General features: G+C 38.7%; 1 long non-coding RNA gene across 1 annotated transcript in view; it reads left to right on the top strand.

The window, feature by feature from the left end:
* Positions 1-4081, top strand: part of LOC141502501 (uncharacterized) — a 168105-nt gene extending 164024 nt beyond the window's left edge. The window contains exon 4 of the long non-coding RNA XR_012472557.1: positions 3526-4081. This is a non-coding gene — a long non-coding RNA (uncharacterized LOC141502501). The remainder of the gene's footprint in view (positions 1-3525) is intronic.
* The last annotated feature ends 19362 nt before the right edge of the window (positions 4082-23443 follow it).

Here is a 23443-nt window from a genome sequence, read left to right as displayed (position 1 = left end):
TCCTTTTGTGCAAAATGGTCCTCTCTGCCATTGAACTCTGAACCAGAAGTCTGTATAAGCAAAGACTTGGCCAAAATTCTTCCCTCTCATCTCTGGTAGAAGCACAGGGCCTTTCTAAGCAGCCACCAGTTCCCCTTACTGTCTTTGGATTGGGAGCTCTCAAAATGAAATTGCTTCTGTCTATGAAAGTTAATTATCTGAAAAATGAAATAATTTTTAGATTCAAATTTAACAAATAGATAAACAACGACTTAATAGAATGGTGAGAATCCACTTAAGTCAGGTCAACTAATTCCTCAGTAATCATTGATAAAGGAGGATTCCCAGAGCTTATTTTCACAACAGAAAGCAGATTTGAAACATATCAGCAATCTTAGAAAGTGGTTTTGGACAAAATTAAGTTAGATGATGCAAGTCATCCAACTGGTTTTCTTTTCCCAGGCTTTCTGAACCCAACGTTATACTGTAGTCCACACTGAGCTGACAAAGGGAGATTGCTCCAGAAGGTCTTGCCCCACAACTGAAGCATTTTTAACCTGAAATATTCCTTACATCGGACCTGTGGCTACTGTACAAACTTGTGCTTTCAGTTGCCAGAAAAGCAAATCCAACCGCTGAAGATTATACTACCCAGCCAATACTTAACCTCTAGCTAAGGGAGCTTATTCAAGAAGTCCAAAGAAGTTAGCTTTTGCCCCCCTCTTTCTCCAGATGTAAGAAAGGGCAGCTTAGCCTTTAAGAAATTATTTATATCTTATGATCATTTTATTCCAACACGAATATCTATTGGGTACTCAATGATTTTCTAGTACATTAAAACGCTTTTGTCATCTATTTATTTACAAAATCTCTATGGAACCTGTGTTTACAATAATATGTCTATAAGTTCAGCTTACCTGTTAATGCTAACTTAGCCTAATTGGGGAGCTTAATCCTATGGTCAATCTAAACAAAAATGAAAGTCTGAGGACTTTCACTGCATTCTTTTATAAACCAACCAAAGTTGTTAATTCTAAAATTAATGCTAATGTTAAAGTTACTAATGTTGTTATGATTTCCCCTAGATTTTTAGTTGATTCTTTAGCGTTCTCTATTCTAATCCCTTTCAGTGTTTTCCTTTTCTTCTCTTATTGCTGAAGCTAACATTTCCAGTACAACTTATCAGAATAGTGGCAATAATGGGTACTCTTGTGTCACTCCTTATCTTATTGGCTAGGCTTCTACTTTATTCCTATGATGGATAATACTTGGTGATGGTTTTAGAGAGATCTACTTCTCATTTTAAGGAAAGCTCCTTTTCCCTTTGTGCTCTCTGGTATTTCTACTAGGAATGTGTGCTACATTTTGTTAAAAGTTCTTTCTGCATGGCTTCAGATAATCATTTAATTTCTGTTGGTTTTATTTTTGATAAGATCAATTATGCATCTGATAGTTTTCCTAATATTGAACCAGACATGTATACCTGGCACAAATCCCACCCAGACATAGTCTATGATCCAGGTAATAGATATTGTTGTAATCTCCTGGCTAGTATTTTGTTTAATATTTTTGCATCTATATCTATTAGAGAAATAGGTCTACAATTTTCCTTCTCTGTTTCTACGCTTATTGGTTTAGGTCTGACACCAAATTTATGTAATGAAAAGAATTTGAGAGGATTCTTTATTCCCCTCTTTACCAATAATAGTGTATATTATAGTATTGGAATTAATTGTTCTTTTAATATTTGGTAGAAATTCACTTGTTTATCTATCTTGACCTGGGTATTTTTCCTTTGGAAGTGCATTGCAGGCTTGATCAATTTTCATTTCTAAAATGCAATGAAGCATTCCATTTCTTCTTCTGACAATAAGGGCTTTTAAATTTTTGCAAATATTCATCCAATTCATGTAGGCTTTTTCATTTATTTGATCAAAATAGACGCTAATTGTTGCTTTCTTTTCCTCTTCATAGGTGGTGAATTTACCTTTTTCATTTTTGATACTGGCTCTTAACTTTTTCTTTCTTTTTTAAAATCAAAATCACCAATGGTTTTCTTTTTAATTTTTTCCAAAAACACCAGCTCCTAGTTTGATTTGTAGTTCAGTCCAGCCTCAGACACTTACTAACTCCGGGACCTTGCTTGGGCCAGGGTAAATCAGAGTATTTCTAGCCAAGCACTCTCTCATCTTTTGGCCTCCTCAGTAAGACTGATAACCCATCTCAATGTCTCTGTGACCTTTCAGAGCTGCCTTGGGCACTAAGAGGCTAGGTCATTTGACTGTAAGCCTGGTACTGATGTGAGCCTTCCTGACTCTGAAGCTGGCATTCAGTCCTTATGTCTCAGAGAATCCCTCTCTTTCATCCAGACACAGTCCAAGAATCCCTGTTCCATGAGCCTCACCTGATTCCGCCTGCTAGTGGCCTCACTCCCAGACTGCCTTGTACTTTGCCTTTGTTAATTTTGTTCTCTGTATACTTTCATGCACTTGCTCTTTCCTTAGAACAAAAGCTTCTAGTGGAGCTGTGTCCCTAATATTGTTTCAATCTCCAGAATCTCCCACAGGGCCTCATATGCAAGACTTATTAGGAATGCATGCTGATTTCTGCATTTAGCCTCATGTCCTTCTATGTGCATAGCACCTAGGAGGAACCTACTTACTAGCTATTGATGAATGATTTAATGATCTGGAGGGCTATCCTAGAGTCATTAGCAATGACTGTGATATTATCTTTTATTTCTGTCTCAGTGAACATTGTCATAAGCTGTCACTTTAATATTTTATTTATCATATCTAATTGATTTATCCATTTTTTAACTTGATAAGTGATATGAGGTGTTGCTCTTCTATCTTCTGCCAGGGTCTTTTCCAATTATGCCATCTGCTTTTTATCCACTCCAGGTTTTGCTTTTGAAAAGGTACCATTGCACAAAACTCTCAGGACAGCAACTTGACCATAATGTGAAATTGTCCACAGACCTATCTTCAAGGGAAGAAGGGAGGAGGACATGGGTCAAATGCTTGTGAAGGGAGGGGAGTGAGGGATGGTGTAAAGACACATGGGGTCTGGGGACAGAGAAGAGAGTCCAGGAGGAGGATTAATTGTGCATTCGTGTTGACCTCATGATGGCCTGACCAGAATCAAGAAGAAGAACATGGGAGGGACAGACACATGTAGACTGGCATGGCCACAGTCAAGAGAGGACTGGCCACACGTAGAATGAAGAAAGAAACAGGGTATCCAATCATGGATGGACAGAAGACAGACACTTGGAACCCAGATGAGATAAATGAGCAGAATAGTCAAAGGTCTCCTCTCTCAGCACTGGAAGTTTCAGCCCAAGTTCCAAGCCTGAGTCTGCAGACGTGGAAGGAATCACTCTGAACCTCCAAATCTACTTTCGTTTCTCCTTTCTACCTCCATTATACCCTTCAGATTCTTGACTAAATTTAGACATTTTCAGGGTACCGCATGCATCCCTTCATCTTCCTGTCCTTGTCCCTGAAAGCCATGCCATGTGACAAATTGTATTTTTTGTTTTAGGAGGGAGAGAAAGTCAACCCTGCTCTAGAATACACAGAGGAAAAGATATTTGTTGTGGGAGAGACTCTTTCCAAAACATCCCGGTTCCTACCGGCTCACTCTCTGTGGGAGCACATCTAACCTCAGAACACTCAGAGGAAAAGACACTGGATGAAGATCATATCTCAAAGAATCCTTTTGGATCGGCAGTATCACTTTGTCTTAAAGCACCTTCTGTCTCTGAATGGGGAGGAGATAATACCTGCAGATAAAAATAATCTCTCTGAGCATACTCTCATTCCTACGCAATTGCCTTCTGTCAAAACAGCTCTCTGAACACTCAGAGGAAAAGACACTGTGGTAGAAGACACTCTCTGAGAACATTGCGGTGTAAGATGGAACCTGGGAAGCCTTCTGGGGAAAGAAGCCAAGCTTTGAGAGATACGAAGGGGGGCCTCCAGTCTGTCCAGTGCATTCTGAGACCACCCCTTTGCTTCTCTTAATAAAGGTTGGCTTCTTTGTCCAGAAAGGCTTCTCAGGTTCTTTCCTACACCACCCACTACAGGTTTGCTCTGTGTGAAAACACATCTAGCCTCTCAACCCTCAGTGGACAAGATGCTTGTGGCTGGAACCACATGCTTGAAGAACATCCCAATTACTACAGTCCTGCTCTCTACAGAAAGACATCAAGAAGGAAAAAAAAGGATATTCCAGTACTTGAGGCTTTTGAAGCATTCCTGATGAAAAGACAAGTGCAGAAAATGTGACTTTCAAATACAAGAAGTATTAAAAGGTAAATATGAAAGAGTAACCCCTAGGAATTCACTAAGGTTAAATTCTATACTTTCCTAAATTGGAAAATGAATCCTATATTTTCAAAGGATTGTTGTTATTCTTAGAGTAGGTAGACCAATTTTACATATAAAGGGGTTTTGGGCATGGGCCACAAAGGTAGGGATGACCTATAATGAATGGAGAGGTGTGAAATTTGGATGCTCTTGGAAATGCTAGAAGGGAGGGAAAGAATGGGAAATTGACCTTACGTAATGTAGGTGAGCAAGAAAGACCTTTTATATAGGAGCAGAAAATAGGAGCGAGGGCCATGGTCAACCTCCCACAACTAAATTGGTTCACAAATGGAAAACGTACTTCCTCATTTAGTCAACAAAATCTATCTTATCCTATAGACAAGAAGAAAGAGATGATAATAGAATATAAAAGGAGTGAAAAAAGAGTGAACTGATGACAAAAGGCCAAGGGTCTTTTGTAAGAGACATTAGTAAAGGGACAGAGGAACAGTAGAAAGAGGCAGACAGGGAGAGCAGGAGAGAATGAGACAGAGAGAGAGGGAGAGGGAGAGGGAGAGGGAGAGGGAGAGGAGGAGGAGGAAGAGGAAGGGAAGAAGGAGAAACAGAAGATAGTAAAATGGAGGGACGAAGATGGCTAATAATTATAATTGTGTGAATAGGATGATTTCCTGGATACAATGGATATGGGAAGCAAAATGTATTAGAAACCAGATTCCTACAATATGTTGTTTTTATGCTTTCAAGAAATATAGTTAACAGAAAGAGATTAAACACAGTTAACATAAAAGGTCTGAAGTAGCAAATGTTATGCCTCATCTGAAGTAAAACATGCAAGAGCAGCAATGATAACCTCAGACAAAATAAAAGTCCAAAGAACCCTGATTAGAAGGGGCAGGCAGGGAAACTACAACTTGATTAAAGGAGCCATAGAAAATGAAGTAATATCAATAGTAAACACATTTGTGGGGAATAGCCTGACATTCAGATTGTTAAAGGAGATATTAAGTGAATTAATGGAGAGTAGATCAATAATAGTGGAAGAACTCAGTTTTTCCTTCTCAGAGCTACTTATATCTAACCATAAAATATTAAAGAATTCAATAAGATGAATGGAATCTTAGAACCTTAAATATGAACGGCGTCTGAAGAAAACTGAATGGGAATAGAGCAGAATGCAGGCAGATCTTACTTTCTGTAAAGTTGCAGCATGCAAATTGGACTGTACATAAGGAACTGAAAGAACTCTGAATTCCAAAAAGCCCCTCTGTGCCCTTGGCCATAGAGTCCTGGGATCTCTTACAGTTCCTGCCCCTCAGATTGGGGCTCAGTGGCCTCCCACTACCCCAACACATCCCTAAAACCGTTTCAAGAAATCCTCTGAGTTAAAGCAGAAAATCAGAGCTTCAGAGAGATGACCAGCCCTACTGATGGATCAGAGCTGGGCTTGAGACCTCCATGCTGAGAGACAGACCTTATTTAAGTCCACCCACTGGCCAGAGAATTGGATTCCTACATTTTGGTCTTGTGTCTGTCCGGCGCCCCTTCTTGTCATTTGTCCTCTCCTGAATGTTTCCCTGTCTGGCCTCCTGCTATGTACCTGCTGGAAAGTTCTCCCTTCCTTCTCCAGGCAGGGCCTCATGGGGCAGGACCCAACATGCATCTGTTCCTCCTCATGTTCTGGCTTCTCTGAGTCTACTCCAGAGGTGCCCCTCAATCACGTCTCCATGGGGACAACAATCCTTTCCTCCTCCCTCGTGCTCTTTTCCCCATTCATAGGTAATTTCACATTATAGTCAAATTGCTGTATAAAAGGGTCTGCAGAATGGTCCCCCTATGTAAAGGGAGATCTACCTGGATAACATTGCTCAGGTATATTTTTCAGCAGGTTTGCAATAATTAACCTAGAAGTCAGTGCATCCCAGAAATACTTTAGCAAATATATTCATGGAAGCCGTATTTGTGGTGGTAATGGTTTGCAAACTGAGGGATGCCCATCAGTTGAAGGATAAATGAACAAATTGGTGTGTATGGTTGAACTATATAATTGTGCCACAATGAAGGACAAGCAGGATTGTTTCCAAAAACCAGGCAAGAATTATTTGAGCTCATGCAAAGTCAAATGAGGAGCACCAGGGGAACGTTGTTCACTGCAGGAGCAATACTGCAACATCACCAACTGTGAAAGACTTGGTTGTTCTGATGAATACAGTGATCTAACAGAGGTCCAAAGGGTCCATGATGAAAAGTTTTCTTCATATCCCAAGGGACAACTTATGAACACTGTGTACAGATATAAGGATCAAAGTAAGAATTCGATCAAATTAAAGTGCCAAAAATACGACCTCAAATAGCAAAACTTCATTGATCACACATCTTAGGGCAGTATATAATTATTTTGTCTGTGTGTAACAATTCCCTTTAAATTCATTCCGATAAAAAATTTCTTCTATTCAATAGAGTTATTAGAGATCAATTTCACCACATGTACAGATATGCTAAAGAATATCTAAGCAAACATGTGATAGTTTTAAAAGTCCACCCTTCATATGCTCTGTAGATGGTAGAATGGAAGGGGAAGTCCACCCAGCCCTTTTGGGGGATGTTAGAATACAGCCTGCCAATAGGAATTTTAAGTTCCAGAATAGGGATCAACTACCATTGGAAATGGCAAGGTGGCTGTATATTCAAAAAACAAGACAAGCAGTACAAATGCTACATTCTGGACTTTTATATGTATATCTTAAATTTGCTTTTTTACGTGGTGAATAGTTGGTTCTAAAATAAATCTTCTCTACCTACTGATAATTTTTAAATTTTTTTTTTAGTTTTTGTAAGGCAGTAGGGGTAAAGTGACTTGCCCAAGATCAAACTGCTAGGTAATTATTTAGAGTCTGAGTTGGGACTTGAGTTCAGGTCCTCCTGAATTCAGGGCAGGTGCCCTGTCCACTGAGCCACCTAGTTGTCCCTACCTACTAATTCTTGACTAATAATAATTACATGATTATGTAAGGAATATCAAAAGAAACTGCATAAATTTCCTACTTTGGCTGGGAGAAGCTGTAGTTTCTTTAACTGACCTTTCGAGTCTTTGACAATATATTGTCAGTGGGATGGACTTTTTGTTTTTTCATCTGAATTTGCTTTTGATTAATTCTAGTTCTTTATAATAATAATAATGATAGTTTGGTATATCACAGAATATGTAAATAAACTTAGGATGTATTGTACTTTTTACTGTTTTTTAGTTCAATGGATCCATGAGCAATTGATATTTTTTCCATTTATTTAAATTTGACATGATTTGTGTGAAGTATATCAGGTAATTGTCTTCATATAGTTTTGAGACTGTTATGAGAAGTGCAATCCCTTATATTTTATGTCGTCTAGTTACTCTATTTGTTTTCAGGTATTAAAATGATTTAATGTTCTTTCTTTGGTCTGTTACATGTTTATTATTTTGAAATATCCTATATTTCTCTAAGTGCATACCCTTTAGATTTTTTTAAAGTATCTTCTTGCTTCTTGAAGTCATCATTTTATTTTTTAGGTACATTCTAATATTGAAGGAGTTTTCCACAGTGAATAAAGTTTTGTACATCTTTTAGAAATTGGGCAGTGCTCTTTTGAAGCTTTTCCCTTGGGACATGGTAATTTCTCTATTTAACACGACTATCATTCTCATCCAGTTTTGGTCATAATTTTCACTGCTTCAGTTTCATCTTCCTTCTACGCTTTTTAAAATTGTAGTAGAATTTCAGGTCAAGCTATATTTTTCTTTAGGGTTTCTTTGAATATGGGCTTCAATTCCTCAGTTTCTGAGATTTTTCGCTTGAATATCCTTTGTACAAAAATTGCTTTTACTTTTTCTTTTCAATTCTTTTGGATTTTGCAAGGCAATGGTTTTAAGTGACTTGCCCATCTTGCTTTTTTCATCTTGATAGCATATTATTTTCCCAATTACATATGAAAATATTTTTAGCATTCACCTATTTTTTGTATTTTATTTTTTCTAATTTTGTGCACAGACCATTTTCAACATTCTTCTTTGTAAGATTTTTGAGCTCCACAGTTTTTTTTAGGTTTTTGCAAGGCAAATGGGGTTAAGTGGCTTGCCCAAGGCCACACAGATAGGTAATTATTAAGTTTCTGAGGTCGGACTTGAACCCACGTACTCCTGACTGCAGGGCCGGTGCTTTATCTACTGTGCCACCTAGCTCCCTAAGGTACACATTTTTTACCTCCCTCCTTTCCCTCCAACTTCCCATGTCAACACGTTCTTAGATATATGTGACATATGTAAGATCTTGTTAAAAATAATCCCTTTTTTCATTGCAATCACTTTTGCAAGATAATGAGTTCCATATTTAACCCTTCTCTCCTTGTCCTTCCCTCTTCTGACAATGGTTGGCATTTTGATACAGTTTTATATGTGCTTTATGATGTAAAATATATTTCCATATTTGCCACAGTTGAGGAAGAAGACAGAAAAAGCCAAGGGATAAAAAACACAGCCAGGAACAAAGTGGAAAAAATATGCTTCAATAGGAAGAATCAATCACTTTTTTTATCTGGATACAGATACCTTATTCCTCCATGAGACAGTCCTCTGTACATGTCTTGGATCATTGTGTTACTGAGAAGACCTGAGACGTTCATAGATAATCATCAGTTTCCAATATTTTGCTACCAGGAAAAGGGCAGCTATAAATATTTTTGCACATGGAGGTTTTTCCTTCTTTTTTCATGCTGTCTTTGGAATATAGACCAAGTGGTGATATTGTTGGATCAAAGTGTATGCACAGTTTGGTTGTCCTTTTGGCAGAGTACCAAAGAGCTCAGCAGATTGGTTCAATCAATTCACATCCCTACTAACAGTCCATTATGGTCCGACTTTTTCCCATATTCTCTCCAACATTAATCTTTCTCCATTTTTGTCATATCAGCCAATCTGAAAGATGTGATGTGTTATCTTAGAGTTGTTTGAATTTGCATTTCTCTGTACAATAGTGATTTAGAGCATTTTTGTGTGACTCTAGATCACTTTAATTTCTTCATTTGAAGAAATTTCTTCTTCATAGCTTTTGACTTTATCAAATGGGAAATGATTTGTATTCTTATGAATTTGACTCAATTCTTTTTATCTTTTAGAAATGAGACTTTTATAAGAAATAATGGATGTAAAAATTGTTGCCAGGTTTTCAGCATTACTTCTATCCTTGTTTAATTTGTTTTCATTTGAGCAAAGCTTTATAATTTTAGCGTAATCGGAATTATCTATTTTGCATTTTGTAATGTATTCCATTTCTTGTTTGGTCATAAACTCCTTCCCTCTTTATGGATATAACAGGTAGGTCATTTTTGTTCTCCCGATTGGCCTATGATACCACCCTTTATGTTGAAATCATGTAGACTTTTAGACATTATCTTGGTATAAGGATTGAGATATTGGTTTATATCTATTGTCTGCCATACTGTTTTCCATTTTTCCCAACTGTTTTTGTTAATTAGCGAATTCTTATTCCAGATGGTGGAGTCTTGGGTTTCATCAAAGAGTAGATTACTATAGTCATTTACTATTGTTTCTTTAGTACCTACTCTATTCCAGTGATACACTACTCTCTTTCATAGGCAGTATCAAACAGTTTTGATGACTGCCGCTTTTTACTTTTTATTTCTACATGCATAGGCCACCTTCCTTTGCATTTCCAATAATGGATTCTCTTGATATTTTTGCTCTTTTGTACCTCTCAATGAATTTTGATATTTTTTCATGCTCTGTAAAACAATATTCGGCAGACTGATTTGATGCTGAATAAGTAGATCAATCTAGGTATAATTGGAATTTTTATATTCATTTGGCCTCCCCTCGAGCACCTGACATTTTTCCAGTTGTTTAGATCTGACTTAATTTGTATGAAAAGTGCTTTATAACTGTGTTTCTATAGTTTCTGGGTATATTTTGGCAGGTAGACTCCTCCATGTTTTCTGCTGTACACATAAAATTTTAAATGGAATTTCTCTTTCTAAACTTGCTGCTGGGCTTTGTTGGTAACATATCATAGCGGGGATGATTTATGTGGGTCTTTTTTACGTCCTGCACCACTGCTGAAATTGTTCATTGTTTCAAGCAGTTTTTTTAGTTGATTTTCTAGCATTCTCTATGTATATCATGCTGTCATCTGCAAAGTGTTTTGTTTCTTCATGAGACCAGATGGTTTTGAGACCATGAAATTGCTTTACCCTTGAAATGGTCTCTATATAGAGTAACAACAATACTGCAGGATGATCAGCTCTGGATGATCATCTACTTACCTTTTTTCAGGAATGCCATGATGCAATACAAATCTGAAGGACTTCTGATGAAGAATACTATGAATATCAAATACAGAGCTGATTGTGTTAATACAGAACTAAAGCATATTTTTATTCACCTCATTTTCTGAGGTTATTCTTTTTGGGGGAGGATTATGTTTACTTTTTCCACATGACTAGTATAATATTTTTCATGACTGCACATTTTTAACCTATTTTTAACCTAGCAACTTGCTTTCTCAGTGAGAGGGAATGGGCTAGGGGGAAGGGAGAGAATTTGGAACTCAAGGATTTTAAAGTGAATGTTGAACTGGAGAAAAACAGAATACCACTGAAACTAAAGATAGTCTCTCTCTCTCTCTCTCTCTCTCTCTCTCTCTCTCTCTCTCTCTCTCTCTCTCTCTCTTTATTTTTTTTCAAGGAAAATAGGGTTAAGTGGCTTGCCCAGGGGCACACAGCTGGGTAAAGATAGTTTCTCTTTAAAGAAGGTTGTGAGCCTATGGAACATAATCATGGAAGAATACGGACAATAACCTTTTTTGAAGGTTACCATGCTGGAGTTTTTCTAATAAGATTTTGTGTAAAACCAGCTTGGTTTTATTCTCCCGGATGACAGACCCTCCAAAATAGACATTTTTTTTTCTCTGACTCTTGATTGGCAACTGGGCCACCTAAAGGGAGAAAATCCAAATGCATAGTATAAGAGTATCACTCTTAGAAGAGCCCTTTGGAGCACATATTCCCCATAGTAGGAGGGCCCCACCTCCAGCAGTAGCACCCCTTCCTGCTAAAGGCACTTGTGTCTCTGTGATTCCCCATGCAGGGATACCATTCCATGAGTTAGACTACGTATTACTGAATATGCCTGTATTTTGTGATGACGTACCTCTTTCTTTGTCTCTTCCTCATCTGCCCCATTGCCTGTAATAATGTTTGGCACTGCCTTGATTCCCATTGTGACTGTTATTGTCCACACCTGAACCCATTTAAGGTTCTATTTCCCAGTGTCTCTGACTGGCCCACAGAAATTTATGTAGATATAAACTGGGCCCCTGAACAAGGAATTATTAACCTATTGAAAGCCACACTTACATGGGAGTTTAGGGGACTGTGAGTCCACTTGCAAAAAGCAAGTGTCAATAGGGGAACACTACATCTCCCAGAAGGGATCCTTAAACAGAGGACTCTTAAAAAACAAATCTTCTCTGTTGTCTCTTCTGGCCCTCTTTGCCATCCTTGAATTCCTAGATCAGAGGCTACACACTTCCAGGATGCCTTCCCTGATTCTCATGCCAAAAAGGCCTCCTTGCCCATGTCCACATTTACCAGGTAAGAATATTTATCTCTGCCTCCTTCTTGTCCCCCCTAGGCTGTTAACTTCGAGAAAACAGGAAACATACCTGGTCTAGCCCTCTACCTCCAAGGCCCAGGGGAAAATTGAAGCTGGAAGGCTAGAGAAACATGATAAGAGAGGTCATAGGACTTGTTGAGGTTCACTCTGAAACCTGTGCAGCACACACTGATCTAAAATTCAGCAGTTTTCTTGTCCTTCTCTTAAACCCTTGTTATCAGGACAATCCCTCAGAACCCATAGCTCTATAGCCAATCTGCCCATACCACAGGGAACAGTGGAAACCTGCAGCTGAAGAGAACCTTCTGAGGGATATTCACTGGGCACATGAACCTTGTCCCGGTTGTTGGTAGTACCTGAGTTCAAATCCTGCTTCAGACAATTAATAATTATCTAGCTGAGTGGCCTTGGGCAAGTCACTTATCACACTGACTTGCAGAAAACTAAAACTAAAATCAAATAAAAAACGAGTCAATGGTCCTAGTGAAGTCCTCTTAGGGTTAAAAATTATTAAAACAAAGACAGACTATTACCCTTATATTATTCTTAAAAGAGGGAGAGAGAGGCCTTATATTCCCAGTCAGACAATCTCCTGATTCTACTAGGGAGTGAAACAGTGGATTATTTCCAGAAAGACCTTGCATTGATTCTGATAGGGAGGGAAATAGTGGAATACTTCCAGAGAAGAGACCTTGCTGTCTTAGTTAGCCACCTATTTGATAACAGACTATGAGAACTCCAGCCTGCCTTTTCTTGTTTGATAAGTACTAAACTGAAGAGATAATACAGTTCCTTAGAAGACATTGCATACTCAGACATTAATTCATTTAACAGAGGTCATTAGAAAACTGATATTTTCGCTGCCTGGATGGTGAGGTAATATTTTATGAAAACTTTTTATTCTTCTCGTTTTTGCTGGGTACATTTTTTGTGTAAGGATTATAACTCTGAAAACCTTAACCAATCAGGTTGGAAGAGAAGGGGCTATAGTGGGGGGAATCATGCTAGGCCATATAATCTTGCTTGACTATCTCCTGGGAGCAGGTCCTTGGTCTTCACGACATTTGTGAGACTTCGAATATACCCTTTTCTCAAGAAAAGCCAAAATAAACTTTGCTTTTTTGCTCAGAGGAATCTCTATATTATTTACATGGATTTTTATCCCACATGCTGGCACAGGAGAGAGATGGACAGCAGTAAGGTAGCTAGCCTGGCAGGTAAGAGAGACACCCACATAGATGCCACTTCTGCTCTTCCCGGACATGTGGCATCTCCTCTGTTTCTTAGTTTCCTTTTCTGTACCATGAGGAGTTTGGACCCAATGCTCATCATTGAAATCCTCCAAGTCTTTTCACAGCCCACATGCCCATGATCTGCTGGGAGAAGTATCGTATTCTAACCTATTCTATTAAGGGCAGCACCACCTCACCAGCAAATATGCAGCCACTTTTACCCTAAAGGTTGGTATGAAGGCTACAAGTCTAGAGACCTGAGTGGGTCCATTTCCTATTATCTGCTTGTAACTGGGGCCTTTCCTCAAGTTTGAGTTTCAGATGGGGTTCTGCCCATTTTCTGGCCTGCTGCCATTACTGGAGCCATTTAACAGAGAAGTATGGAGGACCTGGACCAAAACAGGAGCCTGATGTTCCTCCCACTCCCCACACTGCCCTACCCCAGTCATTCTGTCACTTCATCCCTTCTGATAAAACCCCACTGAATCTGGATCACAGGAGGGGACCCCAGCTTTGGATTGCCACCATAAAACAATTCCTTTCAAACACAACTCACTTTGACCTCCCTTCTACTCCTCCTTTTCTCTCTAAGCCTAGCTTCCCTGTCTCATCAAATGGTCTTTATGTAAACATATGGTAAACATAAATCCCCCTCTTCACAGAAAAAATCCTCAAGAAAATTAGACCTGGAGTAACCTTAGAGGCCATCAAGGCTAGTTCCATCATTTTACAGAGGAGGAAACAGAGTCTGAGAGATGTAATGGGAATTTCGGGAGATAACACAGTTAGACACTTAGCATCAGGTTTCTAACTCAAAATCTGTACTGCAAGGTCAGATCTTTTCCCATCATGCTGCCCCCTCCCCCCAAATCTATTTGGTGTTCCTTTACCTTTCCGTCCCTATTGTTCCTTGGGTCTCCTTATTCTTTTGTTTAGCTTCTCCACAATATTTGCTTTCTTTCACACAATATTTCTGTCCCTTGTCTCTGTCCCTTTCTTTCGATTTCCCTTTCTTTATTTCTCTCTCCCCCTCTACTCTTCACTCTGTCATCATTCCCTTGAAATCTTTATGTCCTTAGTCTAATTACAACCCATGAATAAGTGGTTGCTTCTTTTTACCCTGTTATGAGTATGATCAAAACTTTAGAGTTGGAAGGAACCAACTACCTTGTAATAAAACAGCAGTTAAGTTTGACACACCAAGGGGCAAACACAAACACACAAACACACACACACACACAAACGCACACAGAAACACAGTATTAATGGCCCAGTGTCAAGCATTTATTCAGACTATTAATGAGAATTTGAACTCAGATCATTCTGACTTCCAGAAAGAAACCATTAGGAAACCTGTCTGCTTACCTCTGTATATTCCTCCCACTGTGTACTTTTCTGTTTCCTGTGGATGCTCCCTTCTGTCTGTCTCATGGTAGATATCTTATTTCCTCTGATTCTCTCTCTCTCTCTCTCTCTCTCTCTCTCCATGTCTGCATCTCTCTCTTTCTCTCACTTAATCCAAGAAGATATCCTTTTCATTCATGTGCATCAAGAGCATCATAAAACTAGACCTAAGACCCATGCTACACAAGGGGTCCTATCCTTTTACCTCTTTTTGACTCCTTGTTCTTTATCTCTCTCTCTCTCTCTCTCTCTCTCTCTCTCTCTCTCTCTCTCTATCTCTCTGTTTCTCTGTTTCTCTCTCTGTTTCTCTCTCTGTCTCTCTCCCTCTCTCTAGCTATCTCTGTCTCCCTCCCTCTTCTTGATATCTCCACCTGTACCTTTATGTCTCTCCTAGCAGTCTGTCTCTGTGTCTCTTAATAACTACCTTGCACTCTCTGCACTCTTCATCTTTATCTTAATTTATTTGTCTTTCTCCCTCACACTTACTCTCTCAAAATCTCCCTCTCCCTCCCTCCCTTGTTTTCACTTAACTTCCATTTGAAATATTCCTGTTCTTAATCTAAAACCCTCTAATAATAATTGGTCTTTTCTTTTTTGCCTTATCATGACTAAGAGCATATATTTAAAGCAGGAAGTAACCTTAGGGTCCATAGATTCCAACATTGCAGTACAACAGAAACCCTAGGGTAAACACTCTAAGTGAATTTCCCTAGAGTCAAGTATTTATTCCAGATATTAACTAGGATTTGGATTCAGCTTATTCTGATTTTCAAGAACAGTTCTCTAGGAGAACCAGGTATTTTGGTCTACATGCTCCCCTTACTGCAGACCCTCTTACTTTCTATGGCAGCTTCCCTCTGTCTCCTCATCATCAATGCTTGATTCCCTCCAACTCAATCCAACTCAGTAGGTATTCAAGTTTTTTTTTTTAGATTTTTCAAGGAAATGGGGTTAAGTGGCTTGCCCAAGGCTACACGGCTAGGTAATTATATTAAGTGTCTGAGGTAGGATTTGAACCCACTGCGCCACCTAGCCACCCCCAGTATTCAAGTTTAATCCCAAGTAGACATCCCATTCTCTCCCTGGATTCTAGAGGGTCATGAAGATGGAGGGTGTTTAGACACCACCAAATCCTGTACCATAATCTTACTACTGAGAAAACTGAGGCTGACAGTGGTTAAGTGACTTCTCCAGAACAGACCTTGTCAACAGCTGAGGTGGGGTTGACATTGCAAAAGTCATTTCCAAGTATAGTGCTCTAACCATAATGACACCTATCTAGCTTGACCTACATTTGTTAGACATCTTTTCTCCATACTTCTCTCCATTGCCTGTGGTCTCTTTGCTCTATGGGCTCTTCCCTCCTTCCTATGTTCATTTTCAAAGCCTTCTCTCTGTCTTTTTATTTCTATCACTTGGTCACTGTGTCTCTGTCTTGATATCTCAGGCTCTAGTTCTCTGAGTCTCTGCCCCTCTGATTTTATTGCTGTACCTGTCTTTGTCTTTCCCGGTCTTTTTGTGTCAGTCCAGCTCCATCTCTCCTTCATTCTCCTTGTCCCTGTCACTACATTTCCCTCAATATCTCTGCTTTTTCCTATTATTTGCCCTGTAAGGAGAGGCCTTTCTTTTGTATTTATCCCTAATAAGATCATAGAATGAAAGCAGGAAGGAAGTGGAAGGACAGCTGAGCTCATTTACATTTAATGAAAACAAAAAGAAGCTTTTCCACTCTTAGTGACCTGTCCAGTTTCAAATGATTATAATCTATATAAAATAAGATTTGAACTCAGGTCCCCCAGATTTCAAAGATCATTCCACTAAGTGCCACATCTTTTTGATATAGACAGAATTCCCACCCCCTTCCCAACTGTCCTTTCTCTGTTTTATACACTTTGATGCCCTATTATTTTTTTTTGCAAGGCAAATGAGGTTAAGTGGCTTGCCCAAGGCCACACAGCTAGGTAATGATTAAGTGTCTGAGATCAGATTTGAACTCAGGTACTCCTGACTCCAGGGCTGGTGCTCTATCTACTGTGCCACCTAGCTGCCCCACTTTGTTACACTATTCCCTCTCATTTTGATTGTCTTTTTCAAACCCAAATTCGCAAGGGAATTCTTTGTACTCCTTGTTACCAAAAAAGATCAAATACGTTAAACAGCATTTCTCCATGATTTTACTAAAGAAAAAACTGAGGCTGACACGTCTAAATGACTCTTCTAAAGTAATAAAGTCAGAGCTGCTTTGCGGATTTAATATCTAAGAGTCAGTATGCTCTTAATACCAGGTCACCAAGTAGGCTTACTTTATAATTATGTGGTGTCTCTTCTTAACATCTCTCAACCCCTATGGTCTCAAACCCTTTTCCACAATTTCAGTAGATTTATAATCACTTCTCTCAATTTATTTCTCATTATCATCTATTTTTTTTGTTTGTCTTTGACTCTCAGTATCTCTTTCACTATCATTCACTGTGATTTCTTAGCTATATTCCTCAACATCCTCTAGAATGGATTCTTCCCCCCTGTTCTTGCTCATCATCTTGTGGTTCTGAGGGAGAGTTTCTGTCTGTTTCTGTGGGTGTATCTTTTGTGGCTTTCTCTATTATCTCACTGCCACTCTCTACATATATCTCTATATCTGTAACTCTCTCATTCTGTTTCTTCCTTTGTCTCTTTTTGTTTTTCTCTCTCAGTCCTCTCTAACTCCTCATTTCATTCCTCTAATGACCAATTAACAATAACTGATCTTTTATTTGATACCAATCCATAGGATCAAAAATTTAGGAATGGAATGAAATCTAAGGGTGACTGAATCCAACTCTAATGCAAATTGGTAGTTCAGAGGTCAACCTTCTAACAAAAATGCCCAGGATTAAATATTTATTAAGAACATAAATTAGGATTTGAACTCAGAATCCATTGCAGAATGGGTCCATAAGGATATCAAGTTGTTTTACATATTTCCAACAATACATACTCACGACTATTTCATGTGGACATTTGCCTCTGTCTCCTTCTCACTCTTAATGATTGATTCCCTTGAACTTCCTCTTTCTACACTGCAAGGTTAATTCCAAGTGGGCATCCTTTTGGATGTCTGGAAACAAGAGGATTTTACAGTTGGAGAGCCATTAGATATGAAATGATCCAACCCAATAAATTCAATGAGATAAAAATGGAGACTGCTAGTGGATAAGGGACTTCTACAGAGGAAGAGTTTGTTTCTTCTTGATCTGGAATTGAAATTCAGTCAACTTCAAGTCTGATGGTCTAATCACTAGGACACCTAACTAATCTGCCCTACCTTTGCCAGGGGTTCTCTCTCTTTAGAACTTTTCATCTCCCTGCTCAATTGATCACTCCAAAATGGTCTCTTCACACATTCCTTTCCTCATAAATGAGTGAATTTCATTCTTTTTCTTCTTTCTCTTATCTTTTTTCTTTTAAATTTTATTTATTTCTGGCAATGCGATTAAGTGATTTGCATAAGGTCACAGGGCTATTTAATAATTAAGTGACTGAGGCCAGATTTGAACTCAGGTAGTCCTGAATCCAGGGACAGAGCTCTCTTCACTGTGCCACCTAGCTGCCCCCTAGCTCTCAACTTTGTATCTGATTCTCTCTTTTTCTCTCTGAACCTCTCTGATATTGTCTCTCCTTCATATGCAGTCAATTATTTCTTTCTCATTTTCCTCCATAATAGAATCTTCCATCACTTCTTGATCACTATCATGTGCTTTTCTCTTTTACTTTCTCTCTTCTCTTTCTTATTGTATAGCTCTCTGAATTTCTCTTCATATCTCATTGTCACTATCTGCTGTTATTGCTTTATGTCTCTCTCTGACTCTCTTGCTCTCTTCTTTCACTCTCTCACATTCCCCTCTCCCTCATATCCCAAAACTCTTTTATCTTTTTTCTATTTACCTACTGCAAATAACAGGTTTTTCCTTTATTCCCTTTGATGCCTATGTTCATACATTTAGAGACAGAATTAAACACAGATGTCAAAAATTCCAATTCTGCTATATTAAAAGAAAAGCTTAGAGGCTCTAACTGAATTACTTAGTGCAAATTATTCAGAATGTTAGCTAGGATTTGGACTCAGGTAGTTCTGAGATCCAAGAAGCGTTCACTAGAAGAGCCTGCTCTGTTCCCTAAATGTTCCTCTCACTGCACAAACTTCTATTTCCTTTGGATGCATCCTTCATTCACATTCTCATGCTCAATGCCTGACTGTCTCTAACTCTCTCTCCACACATCCATTACAAGCTTAGTCCCAAGTAGCCAACCATTTCTCTCTCTGGAATTTATAACATCGAGCTTCCACACTGTTAAACACCACTAAGGCAAGCACAATGATCTGACTAAACAGGGGCTGCTAAGGTATAAGAGAATTCTCCAGTATATCCAAGCTTTGTCAACACTCAAGGTGGGATTAAAAATCAAGTAATCAATTCAAAGCATAGAGCAGTCTAAAAGGACACCTTCCGAGCTTACTCTTCATTTGATAGATTTCCCTTGCATTAACATCTCTCCCTGACTTGTAATGTCTATTTTCTTCCTCATTTTCCTGCATAATGGATTTTCCCATTACTCTGTTAGTCCTTAATATGTGATTTTCTTTCACATTCTTTTTTGCTGCTCCTCCTCTTCCTCTTCTTTTTCTTTCTTGTCCTCCAAAACTTTTTCTCCTCATTCCAGTTTTCACCAAAATATAAGTGGTCTTTTTTCTCTTTTCTTGACAATGATGATTCATTTAGAGACAGTTTTAACCCTAGGGACCACTGAGTTCAATTTTATTATAGGGTAACAGAACAGAGAAGCTTAGGTACTCTGGATTTCTGTACCCCAAATATTCAGAAGGTTAACCAGGATTTGGACAGAAGTCATTCTAACTTTCTAGAAGAATCTTCTAGAGGAACTGACTATTTTCCTCTACATATTCCTCCCATTGCACACACATTAATTTCCTGAGGACTCCTTATCCCCAGTAACTTCTTTCCTACAACTCTCAATAGTTTAATTCCAGGGAACAAACTTTTCTCTTTCTAGAATAAAGAGCGATTCTCAGTAGGCCCCATCAAATGCTACCCAATACATTTGGTGAGGAGAAAACAGAAGCAGACAATGTTTAAGTGATTTCTCTGTAGTGAAAAAAGTTGCATAGCCAGAAGCTGTGTTGGGATTTAAAATCTATGAGTCAATTCCAAGGACAGTGCTCTATCCACTAGGACACAAAGTTGCCTTCTTCTACAGTGGCCAAGTGGTTCCTACTCTATGCATTTCCCTTTCACTTGGAGTCTCTTCATTCATTGTCCTCCATAATTGTCTCTTCCTCCTCCCAGCCTTGCTCATTATCATGTGACTCTTTTTCTCTTTCTCAATTCTTAGACTTTTCATATCTCACTGACCTGCTCTCCTTTACTCTTCATGTCTCTGACTATTTTTATCCATGCTTGTCTGTCTGGCTTTTCTCTTTCTCTCTATCTTCATCACCCCCTCCCTCCTGAAAAGTTTTTGTATTTCCCTTTGTCTCATTCTCACCCAGTCATAAGTAGTCTTTTGTTTTTCTTCCTGTTACTAATAGGATGATAGATTCAGAGCTGGGAAGAAACTTGGAGGCCCTTGAGTCCAAGTTGATTATGTTATATTATATTACATTATATTATATTGTACTGTATTATATTATATTATACTATGTTATGTTATATTATGTTATATTATATTATATCATAGGAAACAGAGCTTTTTGCACCCTGTGGGAATTTCCCAAAGTTTAAACATTTATTGAGAATGGGGATTACGATCTGTACTCAGCTCATCCTGCCTGCTAAGAAGAGTTTCCAGAGAAACCGTCTGCTCCATAGAAAGCCTTCCATTTATCACTCTTTGCTACTTAGTGGCTTTGGAATTGATGTTCACAATGACCCCAAAATTACAAGTATCTTCATTTTGTTTATCACTGATGTCAGACATTTAGAATAGGAATGAAACAAGGCTATGCCATCATTTCAAGAGTCAATCAGCAAGACAATTTCCAGGTCTTTCCCAAAATCAGTGAGCTATTCAGCATGTTTTGAAGCAAAACTGAAATTGGAGCCCTTGACTGTTCAGGACAGGGTTCTATCCTCTTGTGGCCTGACTGTGTCACTTCTCACATTTCTGCCAACCCTCATTGCTAGAGGTCCCTTTTCTTTGTCTCATCCTCACTTTGATGCCCTATCATTTTTTTTGCAAGGCAAATGAGGTTAAGTGGCTTGCCCAAGACCACACAGCTAGGTAATGATTAAGTGTCTGAGATCAGATTTGAACTCAGGGACTCCTGACTCCAGGGCTGGTGCTCTATCTACTGTGCCACCTAGCTGCCCCACTTTGTTACACTATTCCCTCTCATTTTGATTGTCTTTTTCAAACCCAAATTCTGAAGGGAATTCTTTGTACTACTTGATAACAAGAAGATCAAATAGGTTAAACAACATTTCTCCATGATTTTACTAAAGAAAAAAACTGAGGCTGACACGTCTAAATGACTCTTCTAAAGTAATAAAGTCAGAGCTGCTTTGCGGATTTAAAATCTAAGAGGCAGTATGCTCTTAATACCAGGTCACCAAGTAGGCTTACTTTATAATTATGTGGTGTCTCTTCTAAACATCTCTCAACCCCTATGGTCTCAAACCCTATTCCACAATTTCGGTAGATTAATAATCTCTTCCCTCAATTTATTTCTCATTATCACCTAATTCTCTTAGTGTGTCCTTGACTCTCAGTATCTCTTTCACTGTCATTCACTGTGATTTCTTAGTGATATTCCTCAGCATCCTCCAGAATAGGTTCTTCTCCCTTGTTCTTGCTCATTATCTTGTGGTTCTGTGGGAGAGTTTCTGTCTGTTTCTGTTGGTGTATCTTTTGTGGCTTTCTCTATTATCTCACTGCCACTCTCTACATATATCTCTATATCTGTAACTCTCTCATTCTGTTTCTTCCTTTGTCTCTTTTTGTTTTTCTCTCTCAGTCCTCTCTAACTCCTCATTTCATTCCTCTAATGACCAATTAGCAATAACTGATCTTTTATTTGATACCAATCCATAGGATCAAAAATTTAGGAATGGAATGAAATCTAAGGGTGACTGAATCCAACTGTAATGCAAATTAGTAGTTCAGAGGTCAACCTTCTAACAGAATTGCCCAGGATTAAATATTTACTAAGAACATAAGTTAGGATTTGAACTCAGAATCCATTGCAGAATGGGTCTATAAGGATATCAAGTTGTTTTCCATATTTCCAACAATACACCCTCACATCTATTTCATGTGGACATTTGCCTCTGTCTCCTTCTCACTCTCAATGATGGATTTCCTTGAACTTCCTCTTTCTACACTGCAAGGTTAATTCCATTTGGGCTTCCTTTTGGATGTGTGGAAACAAGAGGCTTATACAGCTGGAGAACCATTAGATATGAAATGATCCAACCCAATAAATTCAGTGAGATAAAAATGGAGACTGCCAGTGGATAAGGGACTTCTACAGAGGAAGAGAGTTTGTGTCCTCTTGATCTGGAATTGAAACTCAGCCAACTTCAAGTCTGATGGTCTAATCACTAGGACACCTAACTAATCTGCCCTACCTTTGCCAGGGGTTCTCTCTCTTTAGAACTTTTCATCTCCCTGCTCAATTGATCACTCCAAAATGATCTCTTCACAAATTCCTTTCCTCAAATGACTGAAGTTCATTCTTTTTCCTCTTTCTCTTATATTTTTTCTTTTAAATTTTATTTATTTCTGGCAATGCGATTAAGTGATTTGCATAAGGTCACAGGGCTATTTAATAATTAAGTGGCTGAGGCCAGATTTGAACTCCAGTAGTCCTGAATCCAGGGATAGAGCTCTCTTCACTGTGTCACCTCATTGCCCCCTAGCTCTCAACTTTGTATCTGATTCTCTCTTTTTCTCTCTGAACCTCTCTGGTATTGTCTCTCCTTCATATGCAGTCACTTATTTCATTCTAATTTTCCTCCATAAGAGGATCTTCCATCACTTCTTGTTCACTGTCATGTGCTTTTCTCTTTTACATTCTCTCTTCTCTTTCTTAATGTATAGCTCTCTGAATTTCTCTTCATATCTCATTGCCACTATCTGCTCTTATTGCTTTATGTCTCTCTCTGACTCTCTTGCTCTCTTCTTTCACTCTCTCACATTCCCCTCTCCTTCATCCCCCAAAAGTCCTTTATCTTTTTTTCTAATTACCTACTGCAAATAACAGGTTTTTCCTTTCTTCCCTTTGATGCCTATGTTCATACATTTAGAGGCGGAATTAATCACAGAAGTCAATAATTCCATTTCTGGTATATTAAAAGAAAAGCTTAGAGGCTCTAACTGAATTACTTAGTGCAAATTATTCAGAATGTTAGCTAGGATTTGGACTCAGGTAGTTCTGAGATCCAAGAAGCGTTCACTAGAAGAGCCCACTCTTTTCCCTAAATGTTCCTCTCACTGCACAAACTTCTATTTCCTTTGAATGCATCTTTCGTTCACATTCTCGTGCTCAATGCCTGACTGTCTCTAACTCTCTCTCCACACATCCATTACAAGCTTAGTCCCAAGTAGCCAACCATTTTTCTCTCTGGAATTTATAACATCGAGCTTCCACACTGTTAGACGCCACCAAGCCAAGCACAATGATCTGACTAAAAAGGGGTTGCTACCGGATAAGAGAATTCTGCAGTATATCCAAGCTTTGTCAGCACTCAAGGTGGGATTTAAAATCAAGTAATCAATTCAAAGCATGGAGCTCCCTAAAAGGATTCCTTCTGGGCTTACTCTTCAATTGATAG

Source organism: Macrotis lagotis, chromosome X, assembly GCF_037893015.1.
Source record: "Macrotis lagotis isolate mMagLag1 chromosome X, bilby.v1.9.chrom.fasta, whole genome shotgun sequence".
In the NCBI taxonomy this organism is placed as follows: Eukaryota; Metazoa; Chordata; class Mammalia; order Peramelemorphia; family Peramelidae; genus Macrotis; species Macrotis lagotis.
Note: the sequence above shows the minus strand (reverse complement) of the source record. Positions and strands in the feature narration are given on the sequence as shown.